General features: G+C 41.9%; 1 protein-coding gene across 14 annotated transcripts in view; it reads left to right on the plus strand.

Annotated features, from left to right (window-relative positions):
* The window catches only part of TRIM13 (tripartite motif containing 13), a 275,480-nt gene that overhangs the window by 160,313 nt on the left and 95,105 nt on the right, over positions 1 to 20,062 (plus strand). For 5 of the 14 annotated variants that reach the window (XR_013224053.1, XR_013224057.1, XM_077298110.1 and 2 more), the window contains one exon: positions 19,246 to 19,325. The gene's annotated coding sequence lies outside the window, so the exon portion shown is untranslated. Of the gene's footprint in view, positions 1 to 8,229; positions 8,996 to 12,826; positions 13,045 to 19,245; positions 19,331 to 20,062 lie in introns of those variants that run through there. The other 9 variants (XR_013224055.1, XM_077298113.1, XM_077298114.1 and 6 more) reach the window with 6 other exon arrangements.

Below are 20,062 nucleotides of genomic sequence, written 5' to 3' on the forward strand. Positions count from 1 at the left end.
GTTAGTGTAGCAAGTTGTGTGCAGCAAGATTTGTGCATGGCGAGTTTTGCGCGTGGCCAGTTTTATGTGTGGTGCGTTTTGAGTATGTGCAAGTTTTGTGTGAGGCAACTTTTGCATGTGGTGCAACTTTTGTACGTGGCAATTTTTCTGTGTGTGCAAGTTTTGCATGAGGTGAGTTTTGCACGTGTGGCGAGTTTTGCGTGAGCCTAGTTTTGCATATGGCGAGTTTTGCATGTAGCGAGTTTTGCGCGTTGCGAGTTTTGAGTGGTGACTTTTGTGTTTCGACTTTTATGTGGCGAGGTTGGTGTGTGTGTGGTGAAATGTGTGCTGAGGGTGGTATATGTGTTCAAGCACGTGGTAGTGTGTGGCGCATTTTGTGTTTGTGTTCATATCCCCGTGTGTGGTGAGTATCCCATGTCGGGGCCCCACCTTAGCAACTGTACGGTATATACTCTTTGGCGCCATCGCTCTCATTCTTTAAGTCCTCATTGTTCACATCTGGCAGCTGTCAATTTTCCTCCAACACTTTTCCCTTCACTTTTTCCCCATTATGTAGATAGGGGCAAAATTGTTTGGTGAATTGGAACGCGCGGGGGTTAAAATTTCACCTCACAACATAGCCTATGACGCTCTCGGGGTCCAGACGTGTGACTGTGCAAAATTTTGTGGCTGTAGCTGCGACGGTGCAGATGCCAATCCCGGACATACACACATACATACATACACACAATCAGCTTTATATATTAGATATACCTGTATGTAATCTCCTGTATATAGTATATACCTGTGTGTCATCTCACCTATATATAGTATATATCTGTGTGTCATCTCCTCCTGTATATAGTATATACCTGTATGTCATCTCCTTCTATACATAGCATATACCTGTATGTCATCTCCTCCTGTATATACTATATACCTGTAGGTAATCTGCTCCTGTATATAGTATATACCTGTCATCTCCTCCTGTATATAGTATATACCTGTATGTCATCTCCTCCTGTATGTAGTATGTACCTGTATGTCATCTCCTCCTCTATATAGTATATACCTGTGTGTCATCTCTCCTGTATATAGTATATATCTGTGTGTCATCTCCTCCTGTATATAGTATATACCTGTTTCATCTCCCCTGTAAATAGTATATACCTGTATATCATCTCCTCCTCTATATAGTATATACCTGTGTGTCATCTCCTCCTGTATATAGTATATATCTGTATGTCATCTCCTCCTATATTAGCCCTCGTTCACACGTTATTTGGTCAGTATTTTTACCTCAGTATTTGTAAGCTAAAATGGCAGCCTGATAAATCCCCAGCCAACAGTAAGCCCACCCCCTGGCAGTATATATTAGCTCACACATACACATAATAGACTGGTCATGTGACTCACAGCTGCCAGATTCCTATATGGTACATTTGTTGCTCTTGTAGTTTGTCTGCTTATTAATCAGATTTTTATTTTTGAAGGATACCAGACTTGTGTGTGTTTTAGGGCGAGTTTCGTGTGTCAAGTTGTGTGTGTTGAGTTGCGTGTGGCGACATGCATGTAGGGACTTTTGTGAGATGAGTTTTGTGTGGCGACATGCGTGTAGCAACTTTTTGTGTCGAGTTGCATGTGACAGGTTAGTGTAGCAAGTTGTGTGCAGCAAGTTTTGCGCATGGCGAGTTTTGCGCGTGGCGAGTTTTATGTGTGGTGCCTTTTGAGTATGTGCAAGTTTTGTGTGAGGCAACTTTTGCATGTGTTGCAACTTTTGTGCATGTGGCAATTTTTCTGCGTGTGCAAGTTTTGCGTGTGGCGAGTTTTCCATGAGGTGAGTTTTGCACGTGTGGCGAGTTTTGCATGGGGAGAGTTTTGCGCGTGGCGAGTTTTGAGCGGCGACTTTTGTGTTTCTACTTTTATGTGGCGAGGTTGGTGTATGTGTGGTGAAATGTGCGCTGAGGGTGGTATGTGTTCGAGCACGTGGTAGTGTGTGGCGCATTTTGTGTGTGTGTTCATATCCCCGTGGTGGTGTGGTGATTATCCCATGTTGGGGCCCCATTTTAGCAACTGTACAGTATATACTCTTTGGCGCCATCGCTGTCATTCTTTAAGTCCCCCTTGTTCACATCTGGCAGCTGTTAATTTGCCTCCTACACTTTTCCTTTCATTTTTTCCCCATTATGTAGATAGGGGCAAAATTGTTTGGTGAATTAGAAAGCGCGGGGTTAAAATTTCACCTCACAACATAGCTTTGACGCTCTCAGGGTCCAGACGTGTGACTGTGCAAAATTTTGTGCCTGTAGCTGCGACGCCTCCAACACTTTTCCTTTCACTTTTTCCCCATTATGTAGATGGGGGCAAAATTGTTTGGTGAATTGGAAAGCGTGGGGTTAAAATTTCACCTCACAACATAGCCTATGACGCTCTCGGGGTCCAGACGTGTGACTGTGCAAAATTTTGTGGCTGTAGCTGCGACGGTTCAGATGCCAATCCCGGACATACATACATACATACATACATACATACATACATACATACATACATACATACATACATACATACATACATACATACATACATACACACATTCAGCTTTATATATTAGATGCTTACCTTTCGGTTTGCTAATGACACTACTGGTCACTCCCACAGCAATTAGCAACATCTGGAAAAATAAAGCAGCCGAGCTCCAAAAGAGAAATTTTTCAATGGACTCCTATTTGTCTTTAAAGGGACACTGTCACCTGAATTTGGAGGGAACAATCTTTAGACCTAGGGGCGGGGTTTTCGGGTGTTTGATGCACCCTTTCCTTACCCGCCGGCTGCATGCTGGCTGCAATATTGGATTGAAGTTCATTCTCTGTCCTCCGTAGTACATGCCTGCACAAGGCAAGATTGCCTCGGATAACGCTCTCAGCAGAGCAGGAGCCGAGGGTAATTAGCATATCGCATCCGATGTTATCACATCTGTTAATGTGACTCCGGCCTTTATTGTATTGTTGATGTTGCAGATGTTCTGCCGCACTTCTGCATCTATTGGCTAAATGTAACTTCGCTGGAACTGTAAGACGCTGTTTGTTTTTTTTTGCCCATCAAAAAAGTACCAAATAGTCATATCGGGAGCTTAGCCTAAAAATTTTCACATATTTTTTTTTTTCTGGGGTGGGGGGGGGGGGGGGGAGAGAATCACCCATCAAACTATATACCAGACTCCCCCCTTAAAATACTAACAATAAATTTTAACATCTTCCTCTATATTTTCTGTAAATGTTTTCTAGAACACAACAGTTGAGAAACTTGTCATTTTTTCTTTACCCCAGTTTCTCCATATTTATCAAAGGTAAAAACATTACGCTAAATTCACATGGCGTTTTTAAAAAATGCATGGTAAGAAAACCGAATGTAAAGGCCACCATACACACTAAAAAACCATTGTGCAAAATCAGCACTTGAATTATTGTGTAAAGGGCTATGGTAGATCTGAAACCTGTCACTCCAGCTCTATTCTCCACCCAGTGCCGCTGCCTCCTTCCTGACAACTCCTTTGCCTAAAGTCTCACTAAGGCTACGTTCACAACGCAAATGTGAACGCATGCACAACGCGTTTTTTGACACATGCGTCCACTTTTGCATGGTTTTGGGCGCAGAAAAAACTGCAACTTGCTGCATCCTCTGCGCCCGGACGCATGCACCACAGCGACGCATGCGTCACAAAACGCAAATGCAACGCATGTCCATGCGCCCCCATGTTAAATATAGGGGTGCATGACGCATGCGGCGACGCTGCAGAACCTTACGCTGCGGCGCCGAACGCAAATGTGAACGTAGCCTTAATGTCTATTTGTCCAGTTGTTCATGCCAGGTGTATTGAAATCTCATAGAGGAAATAGCCTAGAAAAAAAAAACACCTTGTGTGATCTACATGCTGCGTTGATGTCAAAACTGTGTACAAACTTCTATTTAGAAGGCATCAACCACTGAGGACTCTCAATTCTAAATATTTTTCTACAAACTTCTAGAATTTCTTATGAAATCTCAGCAAAGCATCTTGGTACAAGGTAATTATTTTTTTTCTTAAGATCTATTATTTTAGATATACTGGAACAAAAGTAATAAAAATCTATTTTTTTTATTTTGCTACAGCTCTTATGAAAACCCATGTGTTTCCTTGGTCACAGACTATAAATCCTGTGTAGTCTGATCGGACAGTCTTTTTTGACCCCTATCTGTTCACTACTTCTTAAACCCATACAGCTGCTAGGAAAGCAAGAAGTAATAGGGGACATAGGATCTGGGAAATAATGCCTAAAAGACATTGTCCTGGGTTAGAAAAAATGATCTGTTTTCCCAAAGACCTTAACTACTTGTCCATGGGCCATGTCTCAGGTGTATATATCAGAAGCTGCACATGGGCCAGCAGGAGTGGTAGCAGGCGGCTAACTAGGCAAATGGCTCAGTATTACTGGTGGGATTGTTGGAGACTACAGCAGGTCCTCTGCTCATCATAGAGTAACCCCTAAATGACCATCTGCCCTTCTGATTTCTGGTACTTTAGTGGAACCTGATTTGAATGAACCAGTACAATGTATGGAGAAGAGTTTTATTTCCTTAGAAATGGCACCATTTTTGTAATGCTCGTCAACCTCCTCACTTGTATATCTACGATCTATATAATGTGTCTATATAATAAAATGGTCCGTTGATCAAACGTAAGGTTTCAGTCTGAGCCGATGTCTGTAAGTGTGTCTTCGTTGTGTAAGCAGGATCTGAAAGAGGACTCCATAACTGTGAATATGAAGGATACATTAACTCTGTTTTTGGCCATGGCTCCTTAGATTTCTGTGTGATTATTATTGTGCACAGAAAATGCCATAATTTCTATTACTATGTCTTGCATTTAACAATTGCAAACCAAAATATGTTATTACTGCGAACGCCATGTTATAGATGATCCTGGGTATTTATGGATACCCAGTGCATCACTCCAAAAGACTCTCTGGTTTCCTCTGCTGTGTTATTTTACATGCACAAGTCTGTCCTATGTAAAGAATGCTTTCTAAGAATTTTTATGGAGGTTTTGTAGATGCCATATTCTTTTAAATCTGTACCAATGCATTTATGGCATCTGCCATTCTTTACCACCCACATCAGTGACTTGTAGTCTCATATGACCAGACTTCCAGTAAGGCCGGGGTCACACTAGACCGTAATACGGACGAGTGCTATGCGATAAAAAATCGCATAGCACTCGGCACAATGTTAATCTATGGTGCAGCTCCCATCATCCGATATTTTCTCCACCGTATTTCGGATCCGAGGGAACTCGCAGCCTGCTGCGATTGTCAGCGTATCTCGGCCGAGACTCGCCAATGCAAGTCTATGGGTGCGAGAAAAAATCGGATTACACACGGACCATGCGTGTGCATTGCGAGAAATACGCAGCGGTGTTCTATAGAAAAGCCGGTATTCAATTGCCGGCTTTGCATTTCTCCTGCACAAACCCGACAGGATATGAGACATGATTACATACAGTAAACCATCTCATATCCCCTTTTTTTTGCATATGCCACACTACTAATGTTAGTAGTGTGTGTATGCAAAATTTCAGCGCTGTAGCTGCTGAAATAAAGGGTTAAATGGCGGAAAAAATTGGCGTGGGCTCCCGCGCAATTTTCTCCGCCAGAATGGTAAAGCCAGTGACTGAGGGCAGATATTAATAGCCAGGAGAGGGTCCATGGTTATTGGCCCCCCCGTGGCTAAAAACATCTGCCCCCAGCCACCCCAGAAAAGGCACATCTGGAAGATGCGCCTATTCTGGCACTTGGCCACTCTCTTCCCACTCCCTGTAGCGGTGGGATATGGGGTAATGAAGGGTTAATGCCACCTTGCTATTGTAAGGTGACATTAAGCCAGATTAATAATGGAGAGGCGTCAATTATGACACCTGTCCATTATTAATCCAATTGTAGGAAAGGGTTAAAAAACACACACACACACGTGATTTAAAAGTAGTTTAATGAAATAAACACAGCGGTTGTTGTAATAATTTATTGTTCTCGCAATCCATCAGGACCACCCTCGCTTGGCAAAATAATAAACGCACAAGATACATACCTTCTGGTGAACCGTCTCGTCCCACGAAGTAATCCATCTGAAGGGGTTAACTAATATTACAAGCAGGAGCCCTGCTAAATGCAGCTGTGCTCCGTGCCTGTAATCCCCGGCGAATGAATGAAATGTAGGTCATTGACCTACATTTCCTTCAGTCGCGGTGATGCGCCCCCTGGTGGATGTCCTCATATGACCTGGAGCGTGGGAAAAAGTTCCCAGGCTGCAGTTCATGAGAACATCCAGCAGAGGGCGCCTCACCGCCACTGAAGGAAATGTAGGTCAATGACATACATTTCATTCATTCGCCGGGGATTACAGGCACGGAGCACAGCTGCATTTGCAGGGCTCCTGCTTGTAATATTAGTTAACCCCTTCAGATGGATTACTTCGTGGGACGAGACGGTTCACCAGAAGGTATGTATCTTGTGCGTTTATTATTTTGCCAAGCGAGGGTGGTCCTGATGGATTGCGAGAACAATAAATTATTACAACAACCGCTGTGTTTATTTCATTAAACTACTTTTAAATCATGTGTGTGTGTGTTTTTTAACCCTTTCCAACAATTGGATTAATAATGGACAGGTGTCATAATTGACGCCTCTCCATTATTAATCTGGCTTAATGTCACCTTCCAATAGCAAGGTGGCATTAACCCTTCATTACCCCATATCCCACCGCTACAGGGAGTGGGAAGAGAGTGGCCAAGTGCCAGAATAGGCGCATCTTCCAGATGTGCCTTTTCTGGGGTGGCTGGGGGCAGATGTTTGTAGCCACGGGGGGGGCCAATAACCATGGACCCTCTCCTGGCTATTAATATCTGCCCTCAGTCACTGGCTTTACCATTCTGGCGGAGAAAATTGCGCGGGAGCCCACGCCAATTTTTTCCGCCATTTAACCCTTTATTTCAGCAGCTACAGCGCTGAAATTTTGCATACACACACTACTAACATTAGTAGTGTGGAATATGCAAAAAAAATGGGGATATGAGATGGTTTACTGTATGTAAACCATGTCTCATATCCTGTCGGGTTTGTGCAGGAGAAATGAAAAGCCGGCAATTGAATTACCGGCTGTTCACAGATATCGCGCTGAATGAAATATAAATACAGAATATATATATATGTGTCTCAATGATATATATATATATATATATATATATATATATATATATATATATATATATATATATATATATACTGTATATATGTTTTCCCGAACATTTGAGCACATAAATCCATTAGATGTTGGTTTTGCAAGCTTGCGAGAAAATCTCGGCATACGGATGCCATACGGATGTCACACGGATCATTTGATGCGAGGAAATCGCATCCTCGCACTGCACACGGATCACTGTTTTTGAAACATTTGTGCGATTCTCGGCCGTGAAAAACGGACCGTTTTTTTATACGTTAAGTGTGTCCCCGGCCTAAGGGGTGTAACTAGAACAGGTGCAGGGGTTGCAATTGCACCTGTGCCCTAGAGACTAAGGAGGCCCAAAAGTCCCTTTGCCCCATACGAAAAGACTATTCCTATTAAAGACAAGTGATGGTTGGTGGTCCTCTTGGAGATTTTGCATTAAGGCCCACAAATTTTAAGTTATGCCAATGTTTCCAGTCGTCGACTACAGAAGTAACATGTCATCTACCTGAACAGAATGAAGATTTAAGGAGTATAATAAAATTGTATATATGTTGTTACCAGAGGACCATCATACAGTGGATATAAAACCTGTTAAACTGGCAGGTTTTGTCATGTAAAATAATGTTTTTCAGAACTTTTTCCAACTTTAGGTCACAGTCAGACTGCCGTAACAGTGACAACAATCGCATCGTAATTCTCGGACTGGCTGGCGCCTCTCCTGACCAGCATGTATTTCCATGCAGCTGTCATTCTCGGGCCAGGAGAGCCACCAGCCAGTCTGTGCACTGCAATGCGATCGTTATACGGCAGTCTGTCTGTGCCCTTAATGTCGCCTACAATCTGATCTGTACAACACAGTTGAGAAATAAACTGAAATTTTGTTTAGAAAAATCAAGAACTAAAATAGTGTGAGTCATTCTTTTGTTGATTTTTAGGGATGCATAGGGTTGTTGTGGTGTTGAAAAGTGAAATTCCTCTTCATCTTTTTAACAGAGGCCTAATATTTGGAACTATTCATAATTCCACTTTGACTAAAGCTCGATCTCCAGCTGCTGAAAACCGGCTTAAAGGCATAATGTTGACTCCACCATGCTTCACTGTTGATATGGTTTTTTTTCTGTTGTTGTTGTGTGTTTCAACTTTTTGTCCATAATTCCAAAAGGTATGTTTGGTTTAATTTCAAACTTTGTTTTATCAGACCAGAACACATTTGTAAGTATGTAAATAGCATAAAGTAACTGCAGATTAAGCTTAAAGGGGTTGTAAAAATTTGAGAGCACAGCATACTGAGCTGTGGACCTGTATTAGTGTTTCACGCCATTGTCCCATCCCCTGATGATGCCGCACATGCGGTGAAACATGTTGGGGGGGACAAGTGCTTTAATATAGTTTATCCTATTCAGACAATAAGTGCTGACACCCTGGGGTGTCATCCTATCCGTACTTCTAAACATATGTAAAGGATTAACATAATCGATAGGCAGATTAGGGACAATCTTTTAATATTTCCTTTGCACCCTCAATATTTTAATTGTATTTAGAATAAAAGTTAAAGTTTATGGTTTAATATGGATTTGTTTTGGGGTTCTCCCCAATTTGGAAATATTTGTATGTATCCCTCAAAAAAACCATCTATGGTCCTTGCAATTTGGTTTAATGGACCTGTATTGCTTCTAATCACCTTCATCTATTATGGTTTTCCATTTGAAAAAGTCCATTTGTTTGAACATTTTAACGGAACATGAAAATATACCGTATATTCTCTCAAAAAGGGCATTTTTCAGGCATTGCAGAATTCATGAAATGTGTGCCATTTTGTAGAATTTGAGGTATAAATAGTCAACAAATGGCAAGAAAAAAAAACAAAATGTGATTTAAGACCACAGATGATGAATCTGGCCTATTGACTGTTGTAGTTCCATGTCATTACGCATTTTAGGGACAAAGTTTTGTATGTGCTGTGACTCACATTTAATATGCAGCTTTGACTTTAAGAAGTTGGAAAGTAATCCACATCTAAAGTTGATTACACAAATGCAACAATGTGCAGATGTATGATGGTGATATGTGATATCATACAGAAATAGTTGCACTAGTTATTGTAATAATGATGATGATTCCTGTGCAGACTGTATTACTCTGCATTAAGCACGATGACTCTCACCTAATGATCCAATTTATTTTCCTGTAAAAAAAAAAAAATCTGCCTGTTTCTGCTCATCGGTGTTGAGTATCGGGTGTCTGACCCCCACCGATCACACATTAATGGGTTATCAATGTTAACGTCCGGTGGTGATGTGACCCCTGGCACCCTCAACAATCAGCTGTTCTCAGTGTTGCCCTGATGAGGATGGTCAATATAGTGACTTACCCACTTTTTTGAGCTTCCTTTTAAAGGGAACCTGTCACCTGAATTGGGCGGGACCAGTTTTGGGTCATATGGGCGGGGTTTTCAGGTGTTTGATTCACCCTTTCCTTACCCGCTGGCTGCATGCTGGCCGCAATATTGGATTGAAGATCATTCTTTGTCCTCCGGAGTACACGCCTGCGCAAGGCAATATTGCCTTGCGCTGGCGTGTACTCCGGAGGACAGAGAATGAACTTCAATCCAATATTGCGGCCAGCATGCAGCCAGCGGGTAAGGAAAGGGTGAATCAAACACCCGAAAACCCCGCCCATATGACCCAAAACCGATCCCGCCAAATTCAGGTGACAGGTGACAGGTTCCCTTTAAAGGCTGCCGTCACACTATCCGTATTTGGTCAGTATTTGATTTCAGTATCTGTAAGCCAAAACCAGGAGTGGAACAAATAGATGAAAGTATAATAGAAACACATCGCCACTTCTGCATTTATTATTATTTATTTATATAGCACCATTGATTCCATGGTGCTGTACATGAGAAGGGGTTACATACAAGTTACAGATATCACTTACAGTAAACAAACTAACAATGACGGACTGATACAGAGGGGCGAGGACCCTGCCCTTGCGGGCTTACATTCTACATTATCACCCACTCCTGGTTTTGGCTTACAAATACAAATACTGATGTAAAATACTGACCAAATACTGCTAGTGAGACAGCAGCCTACTGAGAGATATATATATATATATATATATATATATATATATATATATATATACACATATATAGTGTGTGCATTTACCTGGTAAAAAACAATTCTGAAGTTTGCTAGCATTAAAAATGACATTTGAGGGGATTTTCTTGCCATTTTTGTAAGACTGGTAAGGTTTATTTTTTTTGTTGAGCTGTGAGAGCTTATTCTTTCTGGGGTGAGCCGACTGTTTTATTGATACCAGTTTGGGGTACAGACGACATGATACCGTTTGATTTAGGGAAGAGTGGTGCTTGATAAACTGCAATTATGGTGAATGGACATTTTTTCTCGCTACAGCTTTTAGGCCACATGCACACGTTGCAGAAAGTGGTACGGATTTTTCCGGACTGATTTTGGTAAATCTGCAGGTTAACTGCACTGCGGAATTACCTGTGGAATGACCGCGATTGTTTTGCGGATTTTGTGCCTATTCCTATTATGGAGCAGGTGTAAAGCGCTGCAGAATCCGCACAAAGAATTGACATGCTGCGGAATAAATGCTACGTTTCCACGTGTTTTGTTCCGCAGCATGTGCACTGCGGATTTTGTTTTCCATAGGTTTACATGGTACTGTAAGCTCAGGGAAAACTTATGCGAATCCGCAGCGGCCAATCCACTGCGGATCCACCGCAAAATCCGCAACGAGTGCACATACCCATACTGTATTTGTCAATTTTATATTTTGATCAGAAGTAGACGTGGCGGTCAAGTTTTTTTTATTTTTTTTAATTTTCTTTACTATTGAATGAGGGTATGTGTCCATGTTCAGGATTTGGTCATATTTTACGCAGGTAAAATCTGCACCTGAGGTCACTGGCAGGTCACCTGCGTTATTCTTGCGTTGTTTCAGCACTGTAAGGACATGCTGCGTTCCTAAAAGACGTGCCGCATATCCTTTTCTGCGGGTCTGCCGCATGCGTCTTTTAATGCATAATGGAGACGGGATTTCATGAAATCCCCTCCACTATGCTGTAACATCTGGACGCTGCGTGTTTGACACTGCCTCTCTACGCAGTGTCAAACACGCAGCGTTTCCTGAATGTGGAAACATACTCTGAGGGGAAAGGTTGGATTGATTTAAATTTTTACTTTTTTTTTTTTTTTCTCCAAACTTACGGGACTTGAGCCTGTCGGAGCTTTACAGGAGTGCCAAGGTGGCAGTAACTGGGGTCTTCAGCAGGCCCATCTGCCATGTTAACCTATTTGTGTCTCATGATTGTACTGTGGGAAGCCAATGGGAAGTGGCAAGAGCCAACATGACAACTGTCTCATTTTAAACGCTGAAGTTGGTGGTTGATAGTGGTATTTAAATAGTTAGCAGCATCAATTGGAGCTTGGCTCTGGCTGCTGCTGTAAGACATAGATGCCGGCATGAGCCGATCTCCGCTCACTGGCATCACTGTGATGTGCATAAAGGGGTTAAAGAGGGAGACCGGGCCCTAGTCCAGATTTTGGGCCTGAGTTACTGTGTTTTGTTTTTTATATACATATAAATCCGCCACACTGTTCCAGAGCTGAAGACCTTTTTTTTTACTTGATGCTAATTTTTATGATCTTAAGTTGCTCTGCACTAAAAAATTACATGAGCAAGTAATCATCCCTGTGAGCCCCGATTGCTGGGGCTCCGGTATCTGGAACCCTCACAGGTCCCAAGACTGGGGCTCTGAAGATCCACCTCTGAATGGTAAACCTATGGAAAACCAAATTTGCAGTGCACATGCTGCGGAAAATTCCACGTGGAAATGCAGTGGTTTATTTTCCGCAGCATGTCAATTCTTTCTGCATAATCCGCAGCGTTTTACACCTATTCCATAATTAGAATCTGCAGGTGTAAAAATGCAGGCAAAATCTGCAGGTAAAACGCAGGGCCGGAAAATCTGCACTGTGTGCACTTACCCTTTAACCCCTCTCCCTTAACTTCTGATTTTGGTACATACCTTTTAAAGGAGTTGTGTGGAGTGACACACTGTGACTGTAGACTGGACAACCCCTTAAGTCTTCACCGTAGGAAGCTGTATTTAGACAGATACATTGGTTTGTGTGTGAGGTGACAGCTGGGAGGTGACCGGGCCAGACGGTGTAGAGCGCTGCCCTCAGTGGACGGAGGGTCCCCGTGTCTGACCCCCACAGTAATAACACGCGTGCGGTATTGTGTTCCCCTCACTTTTTCCATCCTCCTTTTTGAGCTCCGTTCACACCAGGGTCGCATGCTCTCAGACATTGTCTGTACAGGTACAAGGAGACCTTTCTATGGCCCCGGCTCCTGCAGCAGCAGCACGGCCTCATTACTAGCGGGACCCCCGGCCGCCGCAGCTCCGCGCCCTCCGCCCTCGCACAGGACGCCGGACTGTTGTCTGCGCTGCCGCTGTGCCTGCGCTCCGGACTGTGCTGGGCGGGTGTGGGCGTGTCCAGGGGCGTGGCTCTGCTGACAGCCGGCGCACTTCCCGGCATGCCCCAGGGCTGGCGGGGCTGGCACTAACGAATTTGAATGAGAAGCTCTGCGCTTTCGGCGCCATTTTCGAGTCCTGACTGGACCGGAGCTGTCTGGGGGAATGGCTGCCTGGCAGGACGGGACTTGTAGTGCGCCGCGGAGTGCAGTGTCACCCGGAGCTCAGGAGGTCAGTGAGGGGAGGCCGGTGTGAGGACGGCGCTGCCCCGGGCGCCCGGCGCTGTCAGTGTGAGGGAGGTAAGGGAGGACGCGGCAGCACGGAGATGGCCGTATAACGTGTCAGGACCGGGGCGTTCGCACGGAGCCCGGCCTCCTCCTCCCCCCGGTGTGCGGTGACAGCTCCGGGGCAGCGCTCACTTCTCCGCCTCCTGTGAGAACACCTGTCAGGGCGGCCGGAAAAATCTGCAAAAAATAAAAAAAAATCCCTTGAAGCCGCTGTGGGGTCCGCGGGCGGAGAGCGGCTCCGGGGGGCTCGGGTGGGACGCGATCAGTTTGAGCGGGACTGCGAGGGGGTGGGCGGGGGCATCTGTCACTACAGGGGGGGGGTCGTCAGCGGCGCTGTCATCTGTGCAGCCCGTACCTGCAACTGACACCACCCCCGCCCCGGCAGTGGTGCGCCCCGGCAGATAGAGAGGGTCCGGGGGCGCGGATGGTAGCACCCTGCTGGGGGGGGGGGGACACGGAGAGAGAGAGAGAGGACCCTCCAGCTCCCCAGTGCCGGGGACCCCACTAGTGAAGGGGTAGAAGTGTGTGCGTGACGTGTCTGTGCCGCTGCCTCTGCCTCTGCCTCATACAGGTGCGTGTACAGACAATGCGGAGCGCTAAATACGCGCGCTCTGTAAGAAGTGGGTGACACGGAGCGGTGGAGTCAGTGTCCTGTGTGACACCTGTCCGTATAACGTCCATGCAGAGGACGAGGAATACGAGTCACGGAGCGGGTCACTTTCTAACCGTTCTATATAATGTGCAGGGACCGCGCGGGGTACGGAGGTGTTCGGTGCACACCTCTGTATGCGGCGGTCTCTGCTGTACATGGCACAGGACGGGCGGTGACTGCACACCACAGGTGACACTGCGTGTGACAGGAGGGACGGCCACAGGCTGACGGCAGGTCTATGTGCTGCGTGGGTCTATGTGCTGCGTGGGTCCCTGCCGTGGACGCGGGAGAAGAGCGCGGGGCCGTGCGGAGAAGTCACTGTCATCTGCGGAGAGGAGCAAGCGCGGCTGCGGGGTCTGCTGTGTCTGTACGTGTAACACGTACTGGCTCCTGTAGTGTGCAGTGTATATAGATACGTAATATATAGTGTCTGTATAACATGTACTGGCTCCTGTAGTGTGCAGTGTATATAGATACGTAATATATAGTGTCTGTATAACATGTACTGGCTCCTGTAGTGTACAGTGTATATAGATAGTTACTGTATAGTGTCTGTATAACATGGAATGGCTCCTGTAGTGTGCAGTGTATATAGATAGTTACTGTATAGTGCCTGTATAACATGTACTGACGCCTGTAGTGTGCAGTGTATATAGATACGTAATATATAGTGTCTGTATAACATGGAATGGCTCCTGTAGTGTACAGTGTATATAGATAGTTACTGTATAGTGTCTGTATAACATGGAATGGCTCCTGTAGTGTGCAGTGTATATAGATAGTTACTGTATAGTGTCTGTATAACATGTACTGACGCCTGTAGTGTGCAGTGTATATAGATAGTTACTGTATAGTGCCTGTATAACATGTACTGACGCCTGTAGTGTACAGTGTATATAGATAGTTACTGTATAGTGTCTGTATAACATGGAATGGCTCCTGTAGTGTGCAGTGTATATAGATAGTTACTGTATAGTGTCTGTATAACATGTACTGACGCCTGTAGTGTGCAGTGTATATAGATAGTTACTGTATAGTGCCTGTATAACATGTACTGACGCCTGTAGTGTGCAGTGTATATAGATACGTAATATATAGTGTCTGTATAACATGTACTGACGCCTGTAGTGTGCAGTGTATATAGATATGTAATATATAGTGCCTGTATAACATGTACTGACGCCTGTAGTGTGCAGTGTATATAGATACGTAATATATAGTGTCTGTATAACACGTACTGGCTCCTGTAGTGTGCAGTGTATATAGATACGTAATATATAGTCTGTATAACATGTACTGGCTCCTGTAGTGTACAGTGTATATAGATAGTTACTGTATAGTGTCTGTATAACACGTACTGGCTCCTGTAGTGTGCAGTGTATATAGATACGTAATATATAGTGTCTGTATAACATGTACTGGCGCCTGTAGTGTGCAGTGTATATAGATACGTAATATATAGTCTGTATAACACGCACTGGCTCCTGTAGTGTGCAGTGTATATAGATACGTAATATATAGTTACTGTATAACATGTACTGGCTCCTGTAGTGTACAGTGTATATAGATACGTAATATATAGTTACTGTATAACATGTACTGGCTCCTGTAGTGTACAGTGTATATAGATACGTAATATATAGTTACTGTATAACATGTACTGGCTCCTGTAGTGTGCAGTGTATATAGATATGTAATATATAGTTACTGTATAACATGTACTGGCTCCTGTAGTGTACAGTGTATATAGATAGTTACTGTATAGTGCCTGTATAACATGTACTGGCTCCTGTAGTGTGCAGTGTATATAGATGCGTAATATATAGTTACTGTATAGTGTCTGTATAACACGTACTGGCTCCTGTAGTGTGCAGTGTATATAGATAGTTACTGTATAGTGCCTGTATAACATGTACTGGCTCCTGTAGTGTGCAGTGTATATAGATACTGAATATATAGTTACTGTATAGTGTCTGTATAACATGTACTGGCCCCTGTAGTGTGTGTAGATTTTTAATTTCTAGTTACTATATAGTGTGTGTCTAAATACTGTGTGCATAATCTGTTGCTCTAGTTTGTGCCTATACACATATAATGTTAGATACTGGTTAACAGTATATATGCAGATAACTAATGAATACTATAGGACATGTATACTGTGCTGCTTGTTGAACACCTCACACCACACTTTTCTAATTGATATATCTACTTAAATTGTTTAAACACTTTTTTCCCATTTGTATTTCATGTAAATGGGAAGCCTTTTCACACAAGTTTGTACACAGATCCGTTTCCATCAGTGTATATATGTGTGTATATATATATATATATATATATATATATATATATATATATACGTATATATATATATATATATATATATATATATATATATATATATATATATATATATATATATATAATTTTTTTTATTTTTTTTTTTTTATTTTTTTTTGAAACATTGCGGTCTTTGGAAGACTGATGTATTCATGTTTTGCTTCAGTTTTTTTTTTCCCTTCCTTTTTTTTTTCTCCAGAAATCATCACATGACTTACTGACTCTCCTGTCTTATTAAAAAAAAAAAATTAAACCAAGAACAGATTTAACAAATATTAAGACATCCTTGCTTTTAAATTCTTGTATTGGGATTAGTTTTACAACTGTTTTTGTTTACAATAGAAAAACAAATGTAACAAAATAAAAATGTGGCGTGTGACATACATCATATATAGCGCTAATTATCAGTATAGTGAGGCATTAGTAGGTGCCACAAAGATCCATTTACTATATGACCTGACAGCCAATAAATACATGTACACCATTAGTTGATTAGCATTATATAATGTATACACATACGGGTCGTTTGTTCATGCTATCAGTAGTGTGTGGTTTTTATGTGTAGATGACTCAGTCCTGGTATAGTCGCTGCACTGTGTGGTTCGGTTTTATAAGTACATGCAGTAGCCAGGTGTATGTGGGACTGTGTACGAGTGTGAATATAGGATATAATATAAGCCCAGCAATGCTCTACCAGCCAGTAACTAGGTGAGGAGCCTCATCACACTACAAGCACCAGAAAGCCCACACGTTGTCATAAAGTGCTAGGACTTATTACCTGGCAGCAGGTGCTCTGCTCACATCTCTTTACCATTCTGGGATGTTTACTTACAGAAGCCGGTGCTATATAGTTATCCTGGGTGTGGTTCCCATACTATGATGTGCCAGCTGCATACCCAGCATGGAGAAGGTCCTCCTTCTCTCTGGGACCTTGCACTTTCTGCACAATTGTTTTTCTGTACAGATAGGATGGGGCTTCATCACATATCCATCTTGAAGTGAGGCCTGAAGGCCTGTTTATTAAAGAAAGTGTGTGTACATGTCATGTTTGTGTAAATAGTGTTTGCTTTTTCTCTTTTGTTTTAAATTAAATCCATTTAAAAATATATTTTTTACATTTTAACATTAGTGTCATGCAGTTCGTACATCTGTAACAATGTTAGTGCTTCATTGTAAGGGTAAGTTCACACAGGGTGTTTTTTATGCTAATTTTCAGCTGCTTTTTACAATACCAGCAAAGCCTATGAGATCTCAGAAATCTCATGCCCACATTGGTTTTTTGTTTGATCAGTATTTTGTGCTTTGCTGTGTTTTTTGGACATGGAGCATGTCACTTATTTCAGCGTTTTTGCTGCGTTCTTTTCACCCATTGACTTGAATTGGTGTTGAAAAAAACGCAGGTATCATTATTTGCTGTGTTTTTGTTGCTGAAAATCCAAGGACATTAACATGGAGAAAGAGAAAAAAAAAAACGCACCTAAACGTGCGTTTTTGACGCAGCTTCTTTCCTGCCAAGATGATCAGGTTTTGCTGCAGGAAAAAAAAAAAGCAGCAATAACGCCCTGTGTGTACTTACCCTAAAAATAATCAAGGTTTTAGAAAGTCAGTATGTGAATTCCTTGTTTTTTCAAATTTTTAAATGTGCAAGATTTTCATAACTATTATGCAGCAGTGATCTGGTCTCAGAAGCCAGTCTGTTTTCTTTTCTATAAAGTTCTGGTTAAAGAAAAGACATGAGTATATGTGAATGTAAAATAAAAAAGTACAAAAAAATTATATATAATTTTTTTTCTTTAATAGAACAGGTGATTTCCTGGCGAGACTATCATAGACTGCAAGTACCATTTTTGCCATCAAACACACAAGAAATACACACCATAATCTGTGATCCATCTGAACATGGATTTATTACGCCCTGACTATCGTGAAAACTAAAATTGTAGTTCTGAAAAAATGACTATCTGCATTTTGGAGTGCTATGGGTTAAACTGACTTCTCATGCACCAAAAGGGTTAATATTTGTTAGAAATGTTTTGGTCCGAGTTCTCCACACAGTGACCTTGTGAAAAACTGAAGTGCAGTGTAGATTTGGGCCTATCCAGCCCAGGGTATATTTGCATCTAATTGTTATATTTTACCTACATTTTGTACGGTATATCAGAGGTCAAATTACCGCAGTTAATATTTATTTCACTGGCTAAAACGGATGCCGTGTCTCATTTTTCCACTTTACCACCCCCCCACCATATTAACCTCTTTATTTACAATTGTCATAATAAAAAATAAAAAAATCTCAGATCGATTTAAACTTTAGAAAAAAAATCTCGTAACCATACGATATTACTGTAATTTTGTGTAATACAATATTTTTTTTCTGCAAGTTGCTGTTTGTAAGTTCCAAAATTCACAGCTGTTTGTTTCTGTTAAACGGGAGGAAAAAGCTAAAAATAAAAATAAAAAAAAATTGACATTAAAATAACTTTTTTTCTTTTTCATATAAAGTATTCACATATAACCTCAGGTCACTGTGTTGGAGGATCGCTGATGAATCCTGGGCTTGGAAATCTGATGAGTGTCATCTTGCTATGTTACATCGCGTTTTTATTGCAGGTTTTGACCCTTCAATATTCAAAATGGGGGGGGGGGGCGCGCGTGTGGAGGTGTTACTGCTGTGGGGTATGTCCAATATTCAAGATTATAACCAATAATAATAATTTTGCACTCTACCTATCCACACTATGCAGTTTTTGCATGCATGTTTTATTTTTTCTTAGAGCAAAGTTTAAATTTTTCATCTTTAATAATATATATATTTTTTATTTCAATAGTGCCAACATATTCCATAATTACTCCTGTGTACTATTGTGTATAATTGAGTCTCTTCAAATTTTGATATACTATGCCTGATGAAGAGACCGTAGTAGTTTTGAAAGTTTGCAATTTACCATCTTTTCAGTTGGCCATTAAAAGTTATCAGCCACCAAGAACTGTCAAATATTTTTCTATCTACTGGCTAACGCAGTAGAAAGATATATATTTTTCCTGTGCCATATTCCACAGCATTTTACAATTCAGAGGGGACATGTACAGACCATATCTGACATTACAAAGGAACAGACAGTTAAAAGAATACTAAGAGGAGTAAGGGCCCTGCTTGCAAGCTTACAATTTATCATTTAATATTGAGTATATTTTAATTATGATTTTTTTTTCAATTCTTCTAGATGCCTAAAGGTAGAAGGGGGGGTAAAGAATCCTTTATGTTCTGGATTTGAAGTAGCGCAGGTGGAGTTGAGCACATCAGGTAAGGTATGGAATCTTTCTGCATATGGGGTGATGGATTTAGTATTGTCTCGACGACTGTGTTTTTAAGCTGCAGATTGAAATCAGAAGATGCTACACGTTACAGCATTCATTTCAAAACTACGAGCCTTTCACTTTCCACCAAAACTGCCCAGTATTCTGATGTGGGCTATTAGTAAATGAGTCATTTCGTCCTAACATGGGCTTGGATACGTCAGTGTTTAGTGTTGTGTGTGTGTGTGTGTGTGTATTTTACATGTAGGGTGTCATGTAGTGCTGAGTGTGGGAGAGAAGCTCATTGTGATGTGGGGCGATGTATGTAGGCAGCCCTGCTGCTTGTATGCATGTGTGTTATTGTGCTGCCTTATTCCTACACTACAAAAATCCTTCTTTGAATTCGGAGATGAGCTTGTATTATCTCATTGTTGGTTTATTGCGTACAAAAATGCAATAGAATTTAACTACTTCAGTGCAAAGGCTAACCAGTGTATCATCCTTAGTTTTTATATTTTATAGCTTTTATAGTCTTTAGGCTAGGTTCACATTTGCAGGTCTGCAGCTATGACATATGCATTAAAAACCTATGAAGGTGTATACTGTATGTCGAACATAATGATATGTTTTTGTATGCTTTTAAGAAAGGCTAGTTTTTACTAGTACAGAGAAGATGACATACTTGGTGTGTTTTGGGGAAGAATGCATTTAGACGAGAAATTGTATTTTATTTTTTTCAATTAC

The sequence above is a fragment of the Ranitomeya variabilis genome, chromosome 3, assembly GCF_051348905.1.
Source record: "Ranitomeya variabilis isolate aRanVar5 chromosome 3, aRanVar5.hap1, whole genome shotgun sequence".
Classification (NCBI taxonomy): Eukaryota; Metazoa; Chordata; class Amphibia; order Anura; family Dendrobatidae; genus Ranitomeya; species Ranitomeya variabilis.